The 25,567-nt window shown below is 34.1% G+C and overlaps 1 long non-coding RNA gene across 1 annotated transcript in view; it reads right to left on the minus strand.

Annotated features, from left to right (window-relative positions):
- Positions 1-4,344, minus strand: part of LOC141373417 (uncharacterized) — a 31,517-nt gene extending 27,173 nt beyond the window's left edge. Inside the window, exon 1 of the long non-coding RNA XR_012379386.1 lies at positions 4,121-4,344. This is a non-coding gene — a long non-coding RNA (uncharacterized lncRNA). The remainder of the gene's footprint in view (positions 1-4,120) is intronic.
- Between the last annotated feature and the right edge of the window lie 21,223 nt (positions 4,345-25,567).

Consider the following 25,567-nt stretch of genomic DNA (forward strand, 5'->3'; position numbering starts at 1 on the left):
ACCGAGATATTATATGGGTTTTTTACACTTCTAATTTTGTGGTAATTTGTTATGTAATCACACGCAACTAATACAGATTCTTTAAAGCATTACCTTACCTAAAATTTGTGAGGCGTTAAATAATTCAGAGGTGCTACTCTAATAATAGACAATATTTCAGGTGCATTTAGAGTTCAGGGAAATGGTTACTTATTTTAATTCCAGTCATGGAAGCCTTGGATCCTGACAGAAATTATGTGTTTAAACATATAGCCTCATGATTGTTAATGGCATGAGTATAGTCACTATTTCCCAAACTTCTACATGCCTGGAACTTTATCATTGTGCTTTATGCATTACTGATATTTTGTCATCAATCCTACTTTGATATTACTTAATTATAAATTATAAATCTAATTATTTAATTCATTTATTCTCAAAGATTTTATTATTAGGAACTATTTGTTTCTCGTGAACCAGAATATTTAAAATTTATTGAGGATACAAAAGAATTTTTGTTTATATAGATTATATCCATAGTTACTAAATTAGGAAGTAAAATTAAGAATTTAAAGTGTTAATACATTTATTGATTTAATGATAATGTCTATTTCCTATAAAGATATTTTTCCCTGAAGTTGGCTGTATTATTCAAAGTAAAAGAATTGAGGATAATGGCATCTTTTTACATTTTTCAACTCTCTTCTATATTGCTTCATATAAGAAATCTGGATTCTCAAAAGTCTTTTCGCATTAAATCACACATTATTATAGCCCTTGGAAAAGTTCACTGACATTAATGAGTAAGAGCAAAAAAGTAAATAATATCCTAGTATTAGGATGAATATATTTGTGACCTTTTGGCCCCAAAGGAGGGTCTTAGTGGCATGAAAGACAAGATCACACTTTGAGAACTGTTGATTTACCCCTACTATATTTTCTCTTTTGTTTTGAAAACTAATAAGCACAATTAAAAATATTAACAGCCACAAAAATGATGGTAATAAAAAGCATTTTTAAAAACTTATATCACCAAGTATAGAAACTCCTACCACATGATGTTTGCCTCCTTCCAGTTTACTGTTAATTAGCATGCTTATTTAACCAGTCATCATACTAGTCTACAGTACTATCCACCAGTTTATGTTTTGATCTTTTTCTCCAGGAGAGAAAGAGAAAGTTTCAGATGTGCTGAAAGACAAATACATAAATACTCTCTGATCTCTTTATTTTTCAATTTAAAAACTAAATTAGAGAAACAGTCCCTACCCATTTGATGTAGTTAGATGTGTTAGGGCACTTCAGAGAACAGAACCAACCAGTAAGAAGTGTATATAGATACATAAAATATTTTTTATGGGAATTAGCTTATGGAGGCTGAGAATTCTCAATACTTGCCCTCTGTGAGCTGGAGACCCAGGAAAGCTGGTGGTGTAATTCAGTTTGAAGGCCAGTGAACCAGGAGGAGTTGGTGCTATAACTCTCAGTCCAAGGCTGATGGCCTGAGAACTGAGAACCTAGGTGGGGGAGAAAACGGATGTCCCAGCATAATAAGAGAGAGAGTATCTGCCATTCCTCCATATTTTTGTTCTAGTTAGGCACTCAACTAGTTAGGTGATTGCCCACCCATGTTGGTGATGGTTGATCTTCTTCACTCAGTCTACTGACTTAAATGTTAATCTCTTTCTGAAACACTCTCACAGACTTACCCAGTCAAGTTGCTACACAAAATTAACTATCAGATTGGATTTTAGCACATTTGTTATATATAGTTCCTGGTGATTTCCACTTACATTCTAAGTCATGCTTTATAAGGCAATGCTGGTAACTTAATAAATATTTAGCCTGATAATTCATACTTTGATTTTTATTTCTGAAAATGAGACACTGAGCATTCACCCTCTTTTAATAATTGTCTAAGTCTCAGATTTCAGTTATTATCAGCATTAATTTTATTTTGAATGTCTGATTAACTTCTCAGAACAAAGATATGAGAGTAATCTGGCTATGATTTTTATTATTCTGGAGAATGTCTGAACCAGAATGGAAAAACAAAATAAACATTCTGTCTAATATTTCACATACCTTGACCTGCTGTACTATTACTGTTCTTATTATATGTAATTCAAGGAGAATGTACATTTTTCTGAGGATTGTATAAACTGATTCTACAAGTCTGGTAAGCCGAAATACAAAGCTGGGTTATAATACATTAAGTATATAACAACCCACTATAATTATCATTAGGGATTTAATTTTTTTCTTAAATATATTGATGTAACTCACATTCAAGCAAACTGGAAGATATTCATGCACATATTTTTCACCTGTCCAGGACTTTAATGTATTCCCTGCTAGTTACAGTACTCATTTCCATTTGTACATTAGTTTGAAATGTATGCTTTTAAGAGAAATCATGAAATCTACACCTGTTATTTTAACTTGAGAATTATTTAAATTAAGGGATTAATTTTTAATCTTCACTACTGAAAGTTTATCAGCAAGTGTGCTTAATAACATTCCTTAGATCCTGATTTTATGAAGGAAGAGAGTCCTATTCCTGGTACTGGGGAACCATCTGATATTCTAAAAACAAACAAACAAACAAAAATACTGTTCCTGGAAACTACTGTACTTGCTATTGTTTGGTTGCATTTCAGAAGTCCAATATGTTCTCAAAATAATTAATGAAATAAATATCTCAGAACTTATGGGCAGGTAAAATAAGGCGATTATGAAAATATTGAAAGGATAATTACATAAACATTCACTAAGAAAATAGAATTGATTGTTTAATATTTATTATCATTCACTGTGAATATAAAATATTCAAAATTAAGCATAGACACATTTATGGGTTACTCTTTTTTTTTAATTTATCTATTTTGAGGGAGAGAGTGAGAGGGAGAAAGAAAGAGAGAATCTCAAGCGGACTCTGCACTAAGTGCAGAGTCCGACATGGGGCTTGATCTCACAATCCCGAGATCATGACCTGAGCAAAGCCAAGAGATGGATGGTCAACAGACTGAGCCACCCAGGCAACCCAGGATATTTCTTATAGTTGTAGTCCATAAGCTTAAAGTAAACATATGTAAACTATAAACATAACTGACCACATATAAGAGAAACAAAAATTGTGGAAGAAGTTTTAATAAATTAATTTCTTAAATATTGCAGTTGACATTGCACAGTGTTTGTGCTATAAAGGGTATTTGCATTTAAAATAGTGCATTTTTAACTTTTGAAATAAGTTTAATTTATAATTATAGCATCATTGGATCATCTCCATGTTTAAAAGGATGGACATTCATGCTCAGATTATGATATTAAATATGAATATTTTATTGCCAAAGATTTTGATTATTTCTGACATCATTATCAAATATGTTGTAAGCATGTTTGACTTTAGTGCAAATGTTATGTTTTCCAATTATATGAAATAAGAGAGAAAAATAAGTGAATACTGCATGAATCATATACTTAATTAATAAAACACATTTGAAGATAAAATAAACAGGTGACAAATTTTATATATTTTATATAAACCTTCAAGATACTGAGAGTATATTTTCAATGTTTATGTTGTGAAAATTAAAATCTCATTTCTATAAAATATGTAAATCATGAGATATGTAGTAAATTCCTCTTATGTATATGAGGAAAGATGTAATACTTTCATATCTATGTCTTTTCCTACTTTATCTAGGTTCCATCTCAGAATCTGCATAAAAATTACACATTTTCATATTGGAGATCTCAGTGAATCTTCTTATAATATTTACATAATAAGTTGTTAGAGAAAGATAATGCAAGGATAACCAATTATTACTGTGTATGTTTGAGTTCAAACATATATTAGCACTGCTGTATTTTTAAGGATTTTCCATAATTTGGAAATTTAACATACAAATACTGCACAGTGAGAAAAAGACATGGAATGACAATTATATAGATGCTGAGAATTTGGAAATTTTGAAGCATTTGGAAATTGAATCAATATTGCATTTGTTAGATATCTGAGTACTGTCTGCATTTCCCACCAGGAAAAGGTGCTTCTTAAGCTCAACTACACATTGAGACTCATGAGACTACACAATGTAATATTTGCCACAATCTACTCAAAAGGATATAGGCCAGAAACCTCAGAATGCCAGGAGGGCCACAGCAGGTGGTTCTCCTCAGTGGGAGTCTTGCAGCAGTTCTTGTAGCAATCCATAAAACCGTGATGGGTCCTCTTTTTCCCAAAATACCCCACCTACAGGTGTGGAGACCACTCTTGATTAAAAGCCTCACCTCCCACAGGATCCCTAATCTTTTGTACCAACACAGACCTTTCAAGGATCCCACAGTGTTCATGCCCAATTATGAAAGTCTCCTTACTCAGGACAATCTCACAATAGGGGTTCCTGCCAAGTATTTATTGTCTTCTGGTTTAATCCAGCCTACAAGGGAGGGATCATTTTACCATAAGCGATGTTGCTTAGTAACTTAGTTGACAATAGCATCCCTACCTGTTTCTATGGAAACAAACCTAGGAAATGTAACTGAAGTTAAAATTCTCATGCAGAAGTAGAATGATCTGTTAACCCTTTGCCAACACCATTCCAATGTGTGTGTGTGTGTGTGTGGGCGTGTGCGTGTGTGTGTGAATATGCATTGCTGATTCTTAACTGTTCATCATCATCATGCACAAAAATGGCTAACTTGGAATGTCATTAACAAATACAGAGTAATCCGAGGCCAAGGCTTATGTAACATTTATGTAGAGTTTCTTCTTAGAATCAAGCTGTAGGTATGGTCCACATTGCATTTATGGTGACATAAGGCATTGTGTGGTCAATAAAATTTATATTTAGTCAGACTGGATTCATATACATTACTATGTAGCCCTCAGAATCCCTATCAACAAGAGTTTTCATTGACAAGGAAATCAAAGGAAGAAACAATTAAAAAATGGAAAGGTATGCTCACGATGGAGCATCTGCTTAAAATTCTAATCAAGACTGGAAACCTGGGGGCGCCTGGGTGGCTCAGTTGGTTAAGCGACTGCCTTCAGCTCAGGTCATGATCTCAGGGTCCTGGGATCGAGCCCCGCATCGGGCTCCCTGCTCCGCGGGAAGCCTGCTTCTCCCTCTGACCCTCCCCCTGCTTGTGTTCCCTCTCTTGCTGTCTCTCTCTCTCTCTGTCAATTAAATAAATAAATAAAATCTTTAAAAAAAAAAAAAAAAGACTGGAAACCTGGCATTTATTAGTGACCTTAGTAAGAATGATTTTAGTGGCATATTGCAGGAGGAGTGGGATTGAAATGGGTTGAAATATGACTGGGAACTGAAGTAGTGGACATTATTACTACATAGATGTGAAGGTGATAAACAATAAGGCATAGAAATCAAATATTTTTCAAGTATGAAATCTGTACCTTTTAAAAAATTGAAGAGAAAAATATGTTAAAATAGTCAATATTAAAAAATGATTAACACTGTTAAAATGGAATAGATTATACCTTAAAATTTGCAGATCCTTATAAGTCCCCAATTTCAAAAATAGCTATAGGACATTGTATAGGTGTTGAGCTAAGAGCACAGATTTGACAGAAAATGAGTGCTTTATGGTTAGAAAATTCATTGCCATTTAACTCACTCATGAATGAAAGCCTCTGGAAAATGAATTTTGTATTTGATTCTCAACAATATTAAGCATACTTCAGATTATAAAAATTTGAATTTCTTAAACACACAAAAAATGAATGAAAAAGCATATGCAGTTAAAAGAATGGAAAAATATATATAGTCTTTAATGAAAATGATAATTAATGGTACATACATGTTAATATTTTATCTAAGCAAAGCTGTTGACATGAATTTTAAGTACATTCACCTTGGCTGTAAATCATCCCCCGACTTTGCAAATCTTAATCGTATATAATATAATAGACATTGATCAGTGTCAGAATTTTTTTTTAAGATTTTATTTATTTACTTGACAGAGACACAGCAAGAGAGGGAACACAAGCAGGGGGAGTGGGAGAGGGAAAAGCAGGCTTCCCGCTGAGCAGGGAGCCTGATGTGGGGCTCGATCCCAGGACCCTGGGATCATGACCTGAGCAGAAGGCAGACGCTTAATGACTGAACCACCCAGGTGCCCCATCAGTGTTAGAATTCTTATGACACATACATTTCTCTCAAATCATTGGGTTAAATCTAGCTTTCAAAAACTTAATCTTTAAGGCGTTGAATATTTTATTTTATTTATTTTTTATAATTTTTTATTATGTTATGTTAGTCACCATATAGTTCATCATTAGTTTTTGATGTAGTGATCCATGATTCATTGTTTTCATATAACACCCAGTGCTCCATGCAGTACATGCCCTTCTTAATACCCATCACCAGGCTAATACATCCCCCCACACCCCTCCCTCTAAACCCTCAGTTTGATTCCCAGAATCTAGAGCTACCCTATGACCCAGCAATTGCCCTACCGGGTATTTACCCTGAAGTTACAGATGTAGTGAAAAGAAGGACCATATGTATCCCAAGGTTCATAGCAGCAATGTCCACAGTAGCCAAATTGTGGAAAAAAGCTGAGATGCCCTTCAATAGACTAATGGATAAAGAAGATGTGGTCCATATATACAATGGAATATTACTCAGCCATCAGAAAGGATGAATATCCACCATTTGCATCAACATGGATGGAACTGGAGGAGGTTATGCTAAGTAAAATAAGTCAAATGAACCATGAGAGACATTGAATTTTTATTAAAAACTGATAGGGGGTACCTGGGTGGCTCAGTCGGTTAAGTGTCTGCCTTCCTCTCAGGTCATGATCTCGGGGGCCAGGGTCGGGCTCCCTGCTCAGGGGGGCAGGCTGCTTCTCTCTCTGCCCCTCCCTACTCATGCTTTCTCTCTTGCTTGCTCAAATAAATAAATAAAATATTTTTTTAAAAAGTGATAAAATCGATAGATAGTAGGGGATGCTGTACATGTGTGGGAACAGGTTTATGAGAATTCTGAAATTGCTCGATTATGCTGTGAACCTAAAACTGCTCTAAAAAAACAAAATTTATTAAAATCAATAGAATAAAGTAATGGCAACATACTCTCACAGTTAAAAATGGAAATGTTATATGCTGTTAAAGGTCTTGTAAAACTAAGTTGAATAGTTTTCCAAGTTAATCAACATAGTGCTGAGTATCATGTAAGCCAGTACTTCAGAAGGAAAAGTTTAAACAAATATCACAAATCGTAAAATTGAAAAACTAACTCACATATATTAAGAATGCTTCTATGTGTATCATATGTTTAATACTTATACACAATCTTATATACTCAAGTTTCACACAAAATTTTTGAATACACCATCATATGTTAAGAAATACATTAAAACTGATTATATCTATACAGTTCTTTATATTGATGACATACTAAGTCTTTGCACAAAAGCCAGCAGTTTAGAATTATTCTGTATGGCTTTGAACAGATCAAACACTTACTCTAAATTAGAAGATGAAACCATTGACGAATAAAAAAAAGCATAGTGAAGATCAACTTACATAACTCGGCATCTTGGAAGCCTGGTCTGAATTGTCCAGGCCAACTTAAATAGATACTATGGATCCATTTCGTTTGACCCTATAGACCCTTCCATTTATATTTATGTTGGGGAATCTGTGTTCCTGAAATGGCCATAGTGTGTGTTCTTATCATTATCATATGCCCACCCCATTCTATAGTACAAGAAATATATTAGGATAATTAATATTTTGAAAGACTGAATGCAAGACTAATGACAACAAATTTGATTTAGAAATGGTTCTTTTGTTGGCGCCAGGTTGATAAAATTAGACCTGGTTATTTCAGGTTCCAAGGGAATGAGAACACTAAGACTGTAGTCATTATGTTGGTTCTAAATGGATTCATTCAACAGAAAGAGAACGTAAAACTAACAATGAAGAAAAAAATTACCTAATTCTACTGGCTGATCTTCCTAGGGAAATTGAGCTAGAGTATATATTGTTTTATAAAGATGGAAATTAACATATGCTAACAATTCTTACTTTAAAATCCTTATACTATTTTCTCATTGTTCACTTTTGCTTTCAATATGTTCATATTGAACATATCGGTTTTGTTCTATTACATTTTTGTTATTTCATTCCAATCCACCTCAGTCCTATTGCATATCCACAGGATGATATTATAATAGGATGACATTTTCTCTCAATAATCACGTTTACTTGAATGAAATCCGTAAAATAAATGAGACATTGGTATCTTTTTAAAGTAGGAACATCTTTTAAAAAATATATTTTATTACAATAAGATATAGTATCTTTCATGGTAATCTTCCTATATCCACCACATCGAGCTTATTTTAGGTGACTCTGTGTTGTACGATGTGTGGGTCCAAAGATCTTTAAAATGTGTTTGTTTTTAAAATATTTACATTCTCTCTTTTTTAAAAGATTTTATTTATTTGACAGAGTGACACAGCGAGAAAGGGACACAAGCAGGGGGAGGGCCAGAGGGAGAGGCAGGCTCCCCACTGAGCAGGGAGCACGATGCAGGGCTCGATCCCAGGACCCTGGGACCATGACTTAAGCCAACGGCAGATGCTTAATGACTGAGCCAGCCAGGTACCCCTATTTATATTCTTTTTATAGGAAATATTCTTTGAATATATAATTCATGTTACAAAATAGAAACAATTACCCCAGCCAACTTAGGTTTAAGAACAAAAGAACAAGAATAGAATTAAGAGTTCCCATGAATTTACTTTACTTTACTAGAAATACAATTAAGAAAATTTGGCATACCATCTGAGGATGGGAATATAATTGATGTGATTTATTTTGAAATTATTAAATGTTATGCTCCATATATTAGTTGTATCATTAGGCCAGTTTCTGCTTCAGAATCCATGGTATTTTGAACAGAAATGATTAAAGAGGTTATTAGCAAATCTACAAAGAACAGGGCACACAGTGTTTAAACATTACCCTATCATCTGGGCTACAAATGTTCAGCATCATTATGTTTCCACAATAGCAATTTACTATAATACTGAAGAATAAGTAATCAATATAGGCAGGTAGTGCATGTTGTACTAGAAAAAGTGCAGCTTCTTCTGTTCCAACCTTTGCAAATCAATAAGCAGTCCTCTTCATAAGTTAGCCTGTTAGTCCTCGTTTCAGATGGCAGTGAAAGGCATGAGCTGTAATTATCAAGCTAAAAATTGTTCCTGGGTTTACCTTACTCTTTGCAAAATGTGACTTGATTTGTAACTCATGAGAAATAAAAATAAGATGCATTGCTATAATAGAAACATCACTTGAAATCATGATGAGTGTAAGAATATTAAAATGCTAACCATGTGTAGTTGCTTAAACCAATACTGGGAATGTTGTAGATGTATACTATAGGTATTAAACCAAGAAATTAGCAAGCCTAAAAGAAATGTTTATTCTTCAACGCAAATGATTTTAGTTTACTTTCTGCCTTATCCTCCCATCAAGAGTTATGGGTTTTCAGTTTGGAAAATTTCAGCTGGATAGCTATTATCACTAACATTGATAAACACCACCGTGTGGCTTAAATAATGTGTAAAAGTCACTGCCCTAAAACATAGGATGTGTGATTTTTATTTGAAAAGATCTCAGAGATAATCAAGAACACAGCTTCAGTATGCAGATGGAAAATCTGAGGCCCTGAATACTCAAGCAATGGCAGCATGAAACATCTCAAGTTTGTTTCTGTGCTCTGACAGGAAGCTGAATCTTTTGATTTTTCCTGTGTTTACCCAGTATCCTCAGATGTTGCAGTGATGCCTCTCAAATGATACTGCTAAAATAGAAGATGTAGTGGTACTGGCTATGGCTTATTCAAATACCATTTGTACAAATACATATTGCTTAATAAGCTGGAACTACACCATCCTAAATTCTGTGAATCGCAGAGGCCCTAGGTTTTTTATTGGTCTGATTACAGCTAAGAAAGTATGGCTTGCCAGAGAGAAGTGTGTTCGAATGTGAGAATGACAACGTTGAACTCTGTCTCTGATATCAGAACTCCAGTTCCCATTACTATGCCTATTATTACAATTAATGAATCCTCTCTTAAATTCTGTTGTTTGCAGATAAGTGTAGCAACCGTGGAATAGAAGATGTGTATGTTGCTCATTGGTGAATTTTTATCTATTTTCTTATAAACAAAAGAAACACAGAAGTCTATTAGCAAAGCTATATATATCAGATAAGACTCCAATAGCAGGATCTCCCTAAATGTATCCACAAACAGTGGTGAGAAGAATTTAGAAGGAACATGCTGAATGAATGGGGGAAATTCTATTCCAGGAAAATGAGAAATGACCACAAAGCTTGAGTGAGAAGAGTATAAATAATATAAATTGGGGAATTACACTTGAAAGCTGTTGTCCTTTAAGTTTAATTTTGAGTTCATATTTTGCATGAAACAGATCTTCACTACAGCCATAAAAAATTTGCGAATGATGGTGGTGAGAGCTAAGTTGGAAAAAATGAGCGACGACCTATTTTGTTTTTGCCTTAGAGTGAGTTTTAAAAAGTGTTTTGGGAGTGAAATGGAGACTGAACATCAAACCAAATGATCCATGTTAGTTTATTTTCTGAAAATGAAATTCGAGTTTCAGTGTGTTCATTTCAACTAACTGTTAAGTACTAATTAATTTATGATTCTTGTAGAGCATTTTTGTCTTCAACTGAATATAAATTTGACTGATGAAGTTCATTGACTCTATGTGTAAAACTCCCCAAAATTTCCCATCTCATATAGGCTTTAACGTAATCAGTGTTAACTAATAATTACTAAAGTTGCAAGGTTTCTTCACAAATTCCATTAAGCCCATACTGTTAATGATTTTCTCGCAGAGAAAATCAAATATCTGATTCCTAATACATTTCTATTTATAATAATATTTTAATGATATTTTCTGAATTAATAAGGCCACATATTTTATAGCAGATGGGGTTTTCTAAGATATTTATCATGAATCCATTGATACTTAAAGTGCTACTCAACTAGACTTGTAGATTTACATAAATAAGCATAGTTCTGGTGATTTAGTGCATTCTGCTAGGCAAAAGATTAAAAATGAATGTAAAAAGTTAATGTTCATTTCCCAAATTCAAATCCCTTTGTTTAATACTAATGGCTCATTTCTTTCCCATATGGTAATCATTTAAGTGACAATATATGCTAGTATGAAAAAGAAAAAGCATGACAGAAAGAATATGAGGCATAATTACTCATGATATTAAAAAATATCAGAAAAGAAACAAAAGCCTTACTGATGAGGACTTTGAACTTGTTTTGAATTTCTGTGGGAGGGAGAAAGACTCAGTGGATCCAGTGTTCCATTTTTCTTCTATGTCATCCATATTGCCATTACTGCCATATCGATTACTTTGATCAAGATCAGCATGCATTTTCAATACCCGTATGTACTTTGATTGTTATAATCTCCTAACTGTATTACTCATACAAGTTTAATTTCTCTTATATGAAATAATGTTAAATGCATTTCATATCAAACTTACTGATCTGAGTTTTCATTATATATATATAAATATTGACTATTGGTGATTTAAATATATATTTAAATTTTACTCATGTTTCTTAAGTAGTATGCTTTTGAAGGTAATCCAGATGTAATCACTGAGTTATTGTGGTTTACTTCTAATAAAAACTAAATAATATGTAATTGGAGAAGACTGGCCTCAGTACAAAATCTTTTGTAATTTGGCGTTGTCTCAAATATACTGACCCTCCATTTCCAAATCAGCATACTAGGGAAGGGAGGATTCCTGAATCTATAAAGCCCTTAGAAGTTTGAACTCTTAACAGTTTTAATTTCTATAAATAGTATCTTTTGATATATTTTTATCATCACAGTAAAATAAATTTAAGTGTATGGCTATATAACGATTGAAAAATATGAAATCTTATCAATATGTATTCATTTGGAAAAAATATTACCAATGATGTTCCATATCAAATGCTTTCATATTTATGGTGAAGATACCTAGAGGTTTTAAATGTCTGTCCAGCAATTCCCCCTTCTTTCCATAATCAAAACTGTTCTACATATGATCTTTATGTGTATCTGAAGTAAACTTCTGACTGTGAAATACAGCATTAATTGTTGTAGTTTCTACAGCAATATCATGACTTATTATTACCTTACTCTTTCTATACCTACTTATTGATACCTCCAATCATTTTATTCTGTAGTATTTAACTTCCCTAATATTCCCAGAAGACCCAGACTGTTGCTTGAACTAGTCTCCCACAACTCTGAATTTTTTTTATTTTTCCTGCCCAAAGATTGTTGATCTTTAATCAACTGAACCACTTCCATAAATATGTTTTTCCTCTATCACTGAATACTGCTAGAGAAAAATACACTACCTTATTTATTTTTATCTAAATCAGTGATTTTCCTTTAGCAGTAACAACAGTAGCTTTTTTTTTTCCCTTAGTCAACAAGTTTTTTTTATTTTTAAGTGGTTTTTATCATATTTTTCTTATTTCTCTTTCACACTCAAACTCCTCAGTTGCAGATGACCATGCTTGCTCCATCATACATAAAATTGTGGTAGGACAATGTCCCTAACTGCCTACCTCACTTCTATTTGCTTTAGTGGGAAAGAGGAGCATGTGAGAATTAAATCGTACATTATAAAGTGTGCAATCTTGTGAGAAGACACATGTTTTAAAAATTCACTGTATAAATAAACGTATTTCATAGGTGTTATGAAAGTAAATTCAAAGTGTGATAAGAATAAGTAGTCATTGTAAGGGAAGGCCTTTTTGAGCAAGTGACTTGAGAAGACCCAAAGTGGAGTAAGAGTAGTAGACAAGTGATAACTGAGGGGAGGGGACTCAGACAAATGATGTGGCAAAGGAAGAGATCCTCGGATGGACAAAGTTTTGTAGCTCTTCTGAGTGATGCTCACCTAAATAGGTATGCGAGTATTTTGCTAGAAATTCTGCATTTATCTCTCTGAAGAACAAAAGAGCAAAGAAGTGTGGAGGACATCATACAATAGCTTTATGGACAGCCTGGAAGTGTAATAACAAATGACAGTAACATGGCCCAGACTAACTGTGAAGGAGTCCAGGACAGTTAGACCTCCAGAGTGGCTAGTCAGAGGCAACAGGATGCGTAAGCCTCCAGAAAACCACTGCACAATCCTGGTGTACTCAAGGGAGTAAAAGAAAACAAATACACCTTATGTCTAGTAAGAGAGTTGGAATGTGGCATGATAACTGGAGTGTCAGAAACCAAATTGTGTGACCTTAAAATGAAAATGGCCGTATGTCTCTTTTGGACTATAGCAACCCTAGTTGTCAGGGTTACACCATTAACACCTCCTTCATTCAAAAATGTGTTCGGGTTTGATCAATAAATTACATGGTTCCTCTAACTCTACAGCAAACCAAAATAAATTTATTATTATGGAAGATAAACTTCCAGAATTTTCTAATATCATATATTTCTTTTGTTTAAATATTTATTTATTTGAGAGCAAGAATGACATAGAGAGAGCATGAGAGGAGGGAGGGTCAGAGGGAGAAGCAGACTCCCTGTTCAGGAGGGAGCCTGATGCGGGACTCCATCCCAGGACTCCAGGATCATGACCTGAGCCGAAGGCAGTCGCTTAACCAACTGAGCCACCCAGGCACCCTAATATCATATATTTCTAGACTCTGAAAATGACCACAAATTTAAAATACTTATTTGTGGATTTTTGCCATCTTTACAGGAAAATACTGTGCAGGCAATCTATTTCAGTCATATAGTATTTTTTGTAAATAATACATTTCTGGAGAAAAAATGAAGAAATATCATAGGCCAAATTTTGTACAGCTCCTGGGAATTGCTGTCTTAAGTATTCCGGAAAAAAAAAAGAAGTATTATATAGAGCTATTACTAGGCCTTTAGGAATGCCAAAATCTCCCTAAGTAATTGAATTGAATTTATATAGAAATTGACATTTGAAAAGATTGTCAATGAATTAATGTGGGACCAAGGCATGAAGGGTATTGTGGCCATGGTTAAGAAATTTTACTTTTTCTGTCTGTGAAATAGGAACCCACTATGGAGTTTTAAGCCAAGGAATGATTTTTTTTTCTGATATATATATAGCAGAATATATATATATATATATATATATATATATTTACTTTTATATATATATACACACTAAACTATACATATATACTATATATAGTATATATATATACTTATATATATACTTTACTTTTAATTTATATATATGTATAAATTAAAATTATTTTTTAAAATTTTGAAATAATTGCATATTCACATGAGATTGTAAGAAACAATGCAGAGAGAGCCCATTTATCCCTAATGGCAAAATTTGCAGAACTATAGTATAATATCACACCTAGGATACTGACTTTAAAATAGACAAGGTACGGTATTTACAACTCCACAAAGATGCACTTAACCTGTGGCAACCACTAATCTGTTCTCTATTCCTATGTTTTTTGTCATATAAGAATTTTATGTAAGTGAAATCAGGCAATATATAATCATTTAAGATTGACTTTCTTCACATGAACATTCATTGTTTTGGGATAAATGCCAGAGTACAATTGCTGAATCATATGGTATTTGCAGGTTTGGTCTTATAATAACCTGCCAAAATATTTTCTAGAGCCATTCAGACAATTTACCTGCCCACCAGCAAGGTACAGGTGGTGCAATTTTCCACATTCTCACTAGTATTTGGTATTATCATTATTTTATTTTAGCCATTATAATAGTTATATGGTGATATCTCATTGGTTTCAACTTGCATTCTCCTAATACTAGTAATGTTACATATTTTATATTCTGATTTGCCATCTTCATATCCTCTTCAGTGAAATATCTGCTCATGTCTTTGGACCTTTTACTCATTGGGTTGCTTTTTCTCTGAGGTCTGAGAATTCTTTATCCATTCTAGTTACTAGTCCTTTGTCAGAGGTCTGAAAATCATGTCTCCCAGTCTTAGGTTGCGTTTTCATCCTTTTCACAGAGGCCTTGCCTTTGCAGACCACACCTTTTTTTTTTTTCTTGTTTAATTGGAATGATGTCAAATTTACTAATATTTTTATTTTTATTTAGAGCACTTTGGTGCCAAATCTTAGGACAATTTATATAGTCCTAAATCTCAAAGACTTTTTGCAGGATGTAAATCTTGTACATTTTTTTTTCAAGATTTTATTTATTTATTTGACTGAGAGAGACACAGCAAGAGAGGGATCACAAGCGGGGGAGTGGGAGAGGTGGAAGCAGGCTTCCCGCTGAGCGGGGAGCCCGATGTGGGGCTTGATCCCAGGACCCTGGGATCATGACCTGAGCCAAGGCAGATGCTAAACGACTGAGCCACTGAGGCGCCCCAATCTTGTACGTTATTGAGTGTACCTAAGGATTTCATTTTTATTGGAGCAATCGTAAATGGTATCATGCTTTTAATTTTGGTTTCAACATGTTTGTTGTGAGTATATAGAAATGAAAGTGATGTATTTGTGTTGATCATAGATCCTGCAACATCGCTAAATTTACTTATTAGTCCTAAGAGATTATTCAGTAGACTCCTTGGGACTGTACAGTTATGTAGGGACAGATATCTTCCTTTCTTTTTGATCTGTGCGCTTTTTACTTCTTGTTTAGTTCAGTAGCTGGAAACCAATCACTATGTTAAATAAGAGTACAGAGATGAGACATCCTTGCCTTTCCTAATCTTAGTGGGAAAGCATTAAATCTTTCACCACTAAGTATAATTATATATAATTATTTACTTTTAAAAAGTGAGTTTTTTTAAAAAAATTCTTATTTTATTTATTTATTAAAATAAACTCTACCCCCAACATAGGCTCGAATTCATGACCCCAAGGTCAAGAGTTACATGTGGTAATGACTCAGCCAGCCAGGTGCCCCTAGATGAAATTATTTACTTTTAAAAAATACATTATTTATCAAGTTGAGGTAGTTCCTCTCTATTCCTAAATTTCCAGGAGTTTGTATCAGGAATGGATATTGGGTTTTGTCACATGTTTATTCTTTGTCATTTCGTCTGACATATTTTTTCCTCTTTAGGCTGTTGATATGGTGCATTACATTGATACATTTTCATATGTTGAAACATCATTGCATACTTTCAATAAATTCTAATAACTATGGTGTACAATTCTTTTTATACTTTGTTGGATCAGTTTTCTATTATTTTGTTGAGGGTTTCTGTACCTTAATTTGAGAGATATTGGAGTATAGTTTTCTTTGAGTACTATTTTAGAGTATTTGATATCAGGTAACACTGGCCTCATAAGATGGAAAGCATCACTTGTTTTTTTCTGGAGAAGAACTGTGTAAAATTGGTGTTAATTCTTCAAATGTTTTGCAGAATTCTTCACTAAAATCATGTGGGCCTTGAATTTTATTTTTTGGGAATCTTTTTAATTACCAGTTCGATAAATAGTTATAGCACTCTATTTTATCATGGTTAAGTTTTTATTATGTGTGGTTTATGATGTATTGGTTAATTTCTTCAATGTTACCAGATTTTGTGGGTAAAAATGATAGTAGTACGCTGTTATTATCATATTGATGGCTGAAAATCAGTAGTGATATTCCCTGTCTCATACCTGATATTGGTTATTTGTGTCTTCTCCTTTTTATTCTTGTCATTCTTTCTAGAAGTTTATCAGTTTTATTGTTTTGAGTTTTTTAACAACTAGTCTTTTGATTCTTTGTTATCTATTGTTTACTCTTTTCTGTATTATTGATTCATGTTTTTCTTCTTTCTGCTGGTTTTACCTTTAATGTTTTTCTTTCTCTTTATTTTCTGGATGTAGAAATTTAGTTTGATTTTAGACTTTCTTCTTCTAATATATGCAATGCTCTAAGCAGCACCTCAGCTATATTATACATATTCTCAGATGTTTTATTTTTATTTTCATTTGATTCTATGTATTTTTTGGTTTGCTTTAATTTTCTTTGAGACTTCATTGATATATGGATAATAGGAAGTACATCATGTTTAATTTTCAAGTATACAGACATTTCCTGTTGTCGATTAATTTTATAGATTTTTAGTTTGATTCCATTAATGTCAGAGAATATATCCTGCATGTTCTGTATGATTTAAATTCTTTTAAATTGGAGGATTGTTTAAAGCCACTAATATAATCTGTTTTGATGAGGTTTTTTTTTTTTCCTTTTAAAATTTTATTTAAGTTCAAGTTAGTTCACATATAGTGTAGTATTAGTTTCTGGGGTAGAATTTAGTGATTCACCAGTTACATATAACACCCAGTGCTCATTACATCAAGTGCCTTCCTTAATGCCCATCACCCAATTAGCCCATCCCCCACACTTTTTATTTCTATAATTTCCACTTGATTCTCCTTTATAACATATTTTTGATGACATTTTCCCCATTAGTTTTAAGATAATTTTAAATTCCTTGTTGAATTATTTTTATCATGGTTGCTTTAAAAATCCTTCTCATATAATTTCAGTACTTAATTTCTCTCATTATCAGTCCCATCTGATTGTCTTCTCTCATTCAAACTGTGATTTTCCTAGTCCTTGGTATAATAGGCAATCTTTTATTGTGTCCTTTATGTTTTGGCTTTCATGTTAAGACTCTCCAGGTCTCCTTTATTTATCTTTTCTATTTGATGGGAAATCACCTTTGTAGGTTTAGTTCACAGGTCCTAGCCTGTCTTCTTTTTATTATAGGCTTTGTAATAGTATTTTTATTTGCTTATTTTATCTCATGCTGCTGCGCTTCCACTAATCCCTGTTGATGCTGCTCCAGAAGGCAGTGGTAGCTTCTGCAGGCCTGAATGCCTGTGATGGAGGCAGAGAGTCTCCTGCCTGCACACGGGAGAATTGCCTCTCCATCTGGCACCTGTGGTGAGGAGGACACACCCAGCCATTTGGTAGCGCTAAGTTGCAAATGGGAGTTTTAAGTCTGGCTAAGAAGGAGAGAGCTTCACCTAGCCATGTATTTTTCTGGGCTTAGAATTGGTCTCCTTTGCCAATGCTGCTGTACTTGCCTGATGTAGGCTTTGACACTTCTTCAGTGTGAGCGAGGACTGAGCCTACATGAGACACTTCTACTTCTAGGTTGAAAGTCAGGAAATGCTGCATCTCTGGGTGTAAAATGCCCTTACTCCATTCCTGGGTCCTTAAGTAGTTTGCCTTTTTCTTTCCAACTCTCAGAGTTCCCCTTTGCTTTCCTCTTGCGTTATTTCCAGGGGTTATATTTTTGCTTAATGGAGACAAGCAGAGAGAGAGAGAGATTAGCCTATGTCAGCTAGCCTAGACTGGCAGGCCCCTGCCTCACATTTAAGGGCTTACTCTGGTGGATATGTTGAGCATAAACAAGGGGGAAAAGAAGAAAGTAGAGATACTGATTAGAAGAATATCATGCTACTCCATGGGAAAGTATTTGTGGGTTGTACTAGTGGCAGAAGCAAGTGAATTTGGGATAATAATTTCAAATTGAGCCATTGATGTTTCTTGAGAGATTGAAGATGTGTACCTGTGAAATTAGAAAATGAAAGAAGGAAAACTCCTTAACTCTCTTGGGACCTGAGCAGTTGGAAGGGCAAAGCCATGCATACTACTGGGATGAGGTGCAGTCGGGTGAGAGTGGTGTGGGGATCTGGAGTTCAGTTTTAGTCATGTTGACTTTGAGAGGTCTATCAGACTTTGAGGGGTCTCTTAGACATTCAAGTGAAGCAACTGATTTTATAAGTCTTGTCATTAGGAGAGAGATCTGGAGACAGGAAATAAACTAGGGACTGTTGAAGCTAAACGATATTGCAAAAGCCCATGCACAAGGCTACGTCTAGAAGGCAGGAAGAGTCACCTTATACTCTACAATAGTAATGTCAGCTTGATTACAAAGGACAGGGATGGGCATTTCTATAGAAGGATTACCAATCATTTCTATAGCAATATAATTCCTTCACTTTCGATCTTATAAGGTAGTTATATAGGACTGAACAGTCTAAAAATATGATATTCTCATTGGGCAGATACCTAGCACGAGTGCCTACCCAAGGAAGACAACAAATACATGTATTTATTGCTGACAAACACACATATAAAGGCATCCAGATAAATATATTTATGCTTATGTTTTATATCTCTATCACTGAGAATTTAAAATCATTTTTCTGTTTTCAATTTTATAGTCTCCTTGAGGGCTGAAAATATAAATGTATCAGTTATATTAGTTTTCTAGCACTGCAGTAACAAGATGGGTGGTTTAAAACAATAAAATTGTATTTTCTCTTGGTTCTGGAGGCTAGAAGTCCAGAATCAAGGTGTTATCAGACCACAGTTCCTCTGAACCCTATAGGGGTATCATTCCTTGCTTCATCTTAGCTTCTGGTATTTTACTGGAAATCTTTGACATTTCTTGGCTTGCAGATGCCTAACTCCTGTCTCTGCCTTTGTTGTCACATAGTGTCCTTGTGTGTGTCTGTCTTTACAGGTCTTGTGTGTTAAGGACACCAGTCATAATGGGTTACAGGCCCGCCCTACTACACTATGACCTGTCTGAACTTAACCAATTACCCTTGCAATGAACCTGATAAGGTCACATTCTGAGATACTCGGGGTTAGGACTTCAACATATTTTTCTGGGTGAGGGACGACATAGTTCAGGCCATAACACCAGTCATATTTGAAATACGATAGGTTTTTAGTCAATAAAATGTGTAAACAGGTATGGGGAGAAAGTTTTATTTTTGTGTTAGTTTTCAAGGTCCATTTAGGCAAGTACTCCCTCAGGCAGTTTTGAAGATTTAGACTATTTGGATAGTCACATAATACATCTGCTAAGAGCTTTTTCTCTTTCATTAGAGATGGAAAATTAAAATAACTTAATGACTGACTGCTTGTAAAATCATTTTAATTATACTACAAATTGTGGCAATGTCCCCAAATGTAAGAAAAACTGTAACACAATGTTCATATTTCTCTTCAGTGTATTCATAATTTAGTGCCTCAACTAAATTAAGGATTTTCTCTTAGAGACAATAAATACTTCAGATGATTCACTGGTGATCACAACAAACATGCTGATAAGGGCGCCTGGGTGGCTCAGATGGTTGAGCATCTGCCTTGGGCTCGGGTCATGGTCCCAGGGTCCTGGGATCGAGTCCCACGTCGGGCTCCCTGCTCCTCCTTGGGAGCCTGCTTCTCCCTCTGTCTCTCTCTCTCTCTCTCTGTCTTTCATGAATAAATAAATAAAATCTTTAAAAAAAACAAAGTGCTTTGTTTACAGCCAATGTTTTCTGAACTGACTCTTTTTTTAATTATTTTTTATTATGTTATGTTAATCACCAAACATTACATCATTAGTTTTTGATGTAGTATATATAACACCCAGTGCTCCATGCAGTACGTGCCCTCTTTAATACCCATTACCAGGCTAACCCATCCTCCCACCCCACTCCCCTCTAGAACCCTCAGTTTGTTTCTCAGAGTCTATAGTCTCTCATGGTTTGTCTCCCCCTCCGATTTCCCCCCCCTTCATTTTTCCCTTCCTGCTATCTTATTCTTTTTTTTTTAATATATAATGTATTATTTGTTTCAGAGGTACAGGTCTGTGATTCAGCAGTCTTACACAATTCACAGAGCTCACCATAGCACATACCCTCCCCAATGTCCATCACCCAGCCACCCCATCCCTCCCACCCCCCACCACTCCAGCAACCCTCAGTTTGTTTCCTGAGATTAAGAATTCCTCATATCAGTGAGGTCATATGAACTCACTCTTAATTCTGTGACAAGGCTAGTTACTTTATTTATTTTGATTATTTTAGTTATTTTAGCAGATTGCCTCATGAAAGGCCTTTATTAAATTAGCTTTCACTTATTCAAAGATTTAATTTCTTTTAATTTAGTGTACGTTTTGTCTATTGAAGTTGTTATTTATGTTTTATTTTTGAAATAGAAAGTGAGTTGAACTGTACATTACATAAAATAAACATCCTGTGTAATAAATAATAATTTTGCTAAACTATAGACATTTAGATTAAAATTATTTAATAGTGAAGTAATGGTTTGTAACCAAGTTTGCAGTAGATATTCTGTGTGTTTTCAAGGAACTGTGGTGAAGATAGTATTAACAATCACTTTCAATTTATTTCCTTCCCCAGAATATTTGGGCAATTGTACTCCATAATCTAATGATGCTGATCTTTATCTCTATCATTATTATAAAAATAAATGCTGTTAGTTCAGGAATCAATGTTTGCAGCTTCAACAATCTGAAGAAAAATCTGCTGAACTAATTTTATTTTAGTCAATTACATTTGGGCAATGAGGAATAAAACAGAGATGAGAAAGATTATGTGGTTTATGTTGGGAGTAAAACACTGAATCCATTTCACTAAACCCAAATGACTTAAAGGCTAAAAAGGAAGTCATTCTTTAGGGGAGGCATGTTTTTTTTTTTTTCTTTAAAAAATAGGATAGGTAACAAAAAAGTTATCTTTCCAGAAAGATAGATTTCTTATATGCACTTTTGCATGCTGAACATGCAATTTATCTGTCAGTTTAACTCAGGCAGAATTGGAAAAACAAAACCATTTACACAGGTGTTTTGAAAAGAGCACTAAATTGGAGTTAGAAATTATAGATTTTAATTATCTTTCCTTAAACAGAAAGAATATACTTTAAATCCCTGGCCCTTACTTTCACAATGGAATAAAGAGTTAGAATTAGGTAAAATTATATTCCTTTAGCTTTAATTCCCAGCCTATCATTCTCTGATTTGGTGTTCAAAGATGTTCAGAGCATTTTTAGGCATTGAAACAGATTTACATTCTATCACCTTTAACTCATCCACATGTTAATGGGAAGAATGACCACCACCAACTATGGAGTAATCTCTTCCATTTGGTTATTCTTAGAATATGTGTTTTCTAGTAGGAAGATTTCAGGCATTCTTAAATATTTTAGTGATCATTGCTCTTTTCTTAGCTTGAGATCTCTTTTTCCTTAAAAGATTTCCAGGAGGGTACTATTCAGAGAGTAGCTAAAAGATTTCTCATGCTATGTTAGCCTCCACAAGCATGGTAAAAGTGGTGCACTACATAACTGGGGACTGATTATGTAGCAATGATTTTCTTTTCTTATTCATTGCATCATGCATCTATATTTCTTTGATTCCTCCATGGGAATGAGTTAAGTTTTTAATAACCCCATTATTTGGGCAAAAGGCTGAAATTTCAGATAATTTTAAGAAACAGTTATCTTCCCTCATCTTTTATGTGCACGTGTTGCACAGGAGTGTGTGTGTGTGTATTGGCACACTCAAAATACTTCATTAAAAAAGTTAGTTATTTGTGATAGTGCAACATATGGTCATATAATACATCATGTTGTATAAATTGATTGTATTTCTTATAATAAATGCATATTTTATTTAAAGTTCCTCAGTCTGAAAAATCATAGTGTACACAATTGCAATTAAAAAGGATGCTATGTAATTCACAACCTTATCTTTCAGAAATAATTTAAACTATTTGCAAGTGTGGCTTATTTTTAAAAAGATATACCATATTTATATACAAGACACTTTGAGATAAACCTGTCCCATTTTTTTTCTTTCATTATTTCCTACATTTCTCCTGAACTTCAGAGTTTTGCTCATTTCCTGAGACTGAAAATGTAAGAGGCAGGTGTGGCAGAAAGTGACAACTTCTTATTATACCTCACCAGGGCTCACCTGATATCTAGACGTATGGTGTCACAGTTTAGGAATAACTAGGAGAAAATCTCCTCCCAATCATTGCCAGAATTATCTATAACATGTATACATATCTCCTGGTTCCTTAGCTGCAAGAGACCAATGTTCATTCTAAACCTATTTCTTAAAGTCAGATAACATGAGAAGAAAATTTAAATTCCAGAACAGCTATAGAAAGAGCAACAGTTAGAGGTTTTAATGTTTTCTTTAGATAGTTATATTTCCCCTGGCTTCCCAAGCTACATAGGCTATAATAAGTAATTATATCCTCTCCAAAACAACTATTTTAAAATTTGAAAAAAAAATTGTTTGAAATTTCTTTTTTTAATAAAATTGTATAATTATTTATCTTATGAAAAATTGGAAATTAAAAAGGAAAAGCCCATATAACAATTATTCAGAAATAACTTAAAAGAATACCCTTCAGATATTTTTCTATATATACCCAAGTAGATACATTTAAAAAACAATTTTTTTTACTCTCTGTTTCTTGAATTAATGATACATTTGAGAATGCCTTATGGATATCTTTGTGTGTTAGAAGGAAGTATAATTGATTGCTCTGTATTGTCGTGTAGAAATCATTACCTAGATGTTATTTAAATTGGTGTCTTATAGTCTTTGCATTTTCTCTCTACAAGAATGGTGATAAATATTTAATTTTATATTGAATTACCTCCATTTAAAATAATGATGTTAACATATATTTTGGAATAGACTGGTATACTAGCATATATTTGCAGGTTGGATTAGGCTAGACCCTATACCCTTCACAAAAATTAATTCAAAATGAATCAGAGACCTAAGTGTAAAAAGCAGAACTATAAAATGCCTAGAAGGTAACAGGAGAAAATTGACATGACTTTCTGTTTGGTCATCACCTTTTGGTTACAGCACCAAAATATGATCTATAAAGTAAGTAATTGATAAGTTGAACTTTATTAAAGTTAAAAACTTCTGGGGGCTCCTGGGTGGTTCAGTCAGTTGAGCATCTGACTCTTGATTTTGGCTCAGGTCATGATCTCACAGTCCTGAGGTTGAGCCCCAAACCGGGCTTTGTGCTCATTGAGGAGTCTGCTTCCTCTCTCCCACTCCCTCTGCCCCTCCTCCCACCAGCACACACACTCAGTCTCTAAAATAAATAATAATCTTTAAAAAGACTAAAATAAATCTTTAAAAAATAAATTACAACTTCTGCAAAAGACAATACCAAAAGAGTTAGAAGACAAGCCATAGACTGGGAAAAAATACTTGGAAAAGTCACATCGTATAAAAGATTTATCCAACATATAGAAAGAACTTTTGAATCTAAGCAATAAGAAAACAAATAATTAAAAAAAAAATTGGGCCAAAGACCTTAGCTCATCAAAGAGAATATGCAGATGGAAAATAATCATATGAAAAGATGTTCCACATCATAGCTCATCAGGGAAATATAAATTAAAACAATAGTGAGATAACACTTCACAAGTATTAGAATGGCCCAAATGCAGAACACTGACAATATCAAATGCTGATGTGGATGTGAAGCAACAGGAACTCTTACTAATTCACTTCCACTGTGAAAGACAGTTTAGCAGTTTCTTATAAAACTAAACATACTCTTATCAAATGTTCTGATAATCATGGTCCTTGTTATTTACCCAAAGCATTTGAAAATTCATGCCCTAACATGCCCATTGGATGTTTATAGGGACTTTATTAGTAATTGCCACAATGTGGGAGCACCAGATATCCTGCAGTTGGTGAATGGATAGAATATATTTTGAAATTGGACTATTATTCAGCATTAAAAGAAAAACAAAAAATGAACTGTTAAGCTATGAAAATACATGAAAGAATCACAAATCATATTACTAAATTAAAGAAGCCAATCTATAAAGGCTGCATGCTGTATGATTCCAACTATAAGATATTCTAAAAAGGCAAGACAGTAGTAAGATCTGTGGTTACCAGGAGAGGGATGTCAGGGATGAGTAGAGATGAAATGAAAAGGCAGAGCATAGAAGATTTGTAGGGCAGTGGAAATACTCTACACAATATTATAATGATGTGTATGTGTCATTACACCATTGTTCAAACCCATAAAACTTAGAGCACCAAGAGTGAAATCTAAGGTAAACTATAGACTTTGGGTGACTCTGATGTGTCCATGTAGGTTGAATCCTGGTTAATCTAGTATGTAATCATCATGTTGGGGTCATGGAGGTCAAGAAAAGACTGAGGAATTGTTCCAGATTGAAAGAGATTAGAGAAATACAACTGAGAACAGCACATAATCCAGGATTGGACCTCATTTTGTTTTTTTGCCATGGATCTTTTTTCACCATTAGGGCAACTTACAAAACCTAAGTGGGATCTGAAAGTGAGGATTATGTAAGAGCTCTTATTTAGGGGCACCTGGGTGGCTCAGTCGTTAAGCATCTGCCTTCAGCTCAGGTCATGATCCGAGAGTCCTGGGATCGAGTCCTGCATCGGGCTCCCTGCTCCGCTGGAGGCCTGTTTCTCCCTCTCCCACTCCCCCTGCTTGTGTTCCCTCTCTCGCTGTGGCTCTCTGTCAGATAAATAAATAAGATCTTAAAAAAAAGGAGCTCTTTTTTAATATTCTTGCAATTTCTCTTCAGTAAGTACATAATTGTTTCAAAATAAGATTTAAAAAATGACCCAGGCATAAACAGACAAAATATTGGAGCAGGATACATCAAGAACATGTGTAATCAAATAACAGACTTTAATTATTTCAGAATATCTGTAGCAGAG

Source organism: Callorhinus ursinus, unplaced genomic scaffold, assembly GCF_003265705.2.
Source record: "Callorhinus ursinus isolate GAN/ISIS: 27379988/994484 unplaced genomic scaffold, GSC_fseal_2.0 scaffold1, whole genome shotgun sequence".
Classification (NCBI taxonomy): Eukaryota; Metazoa; Chordata; class Mammalia; order Carnivora; family Otariidae; genus Callorhinus; species Callorhinus ursinus.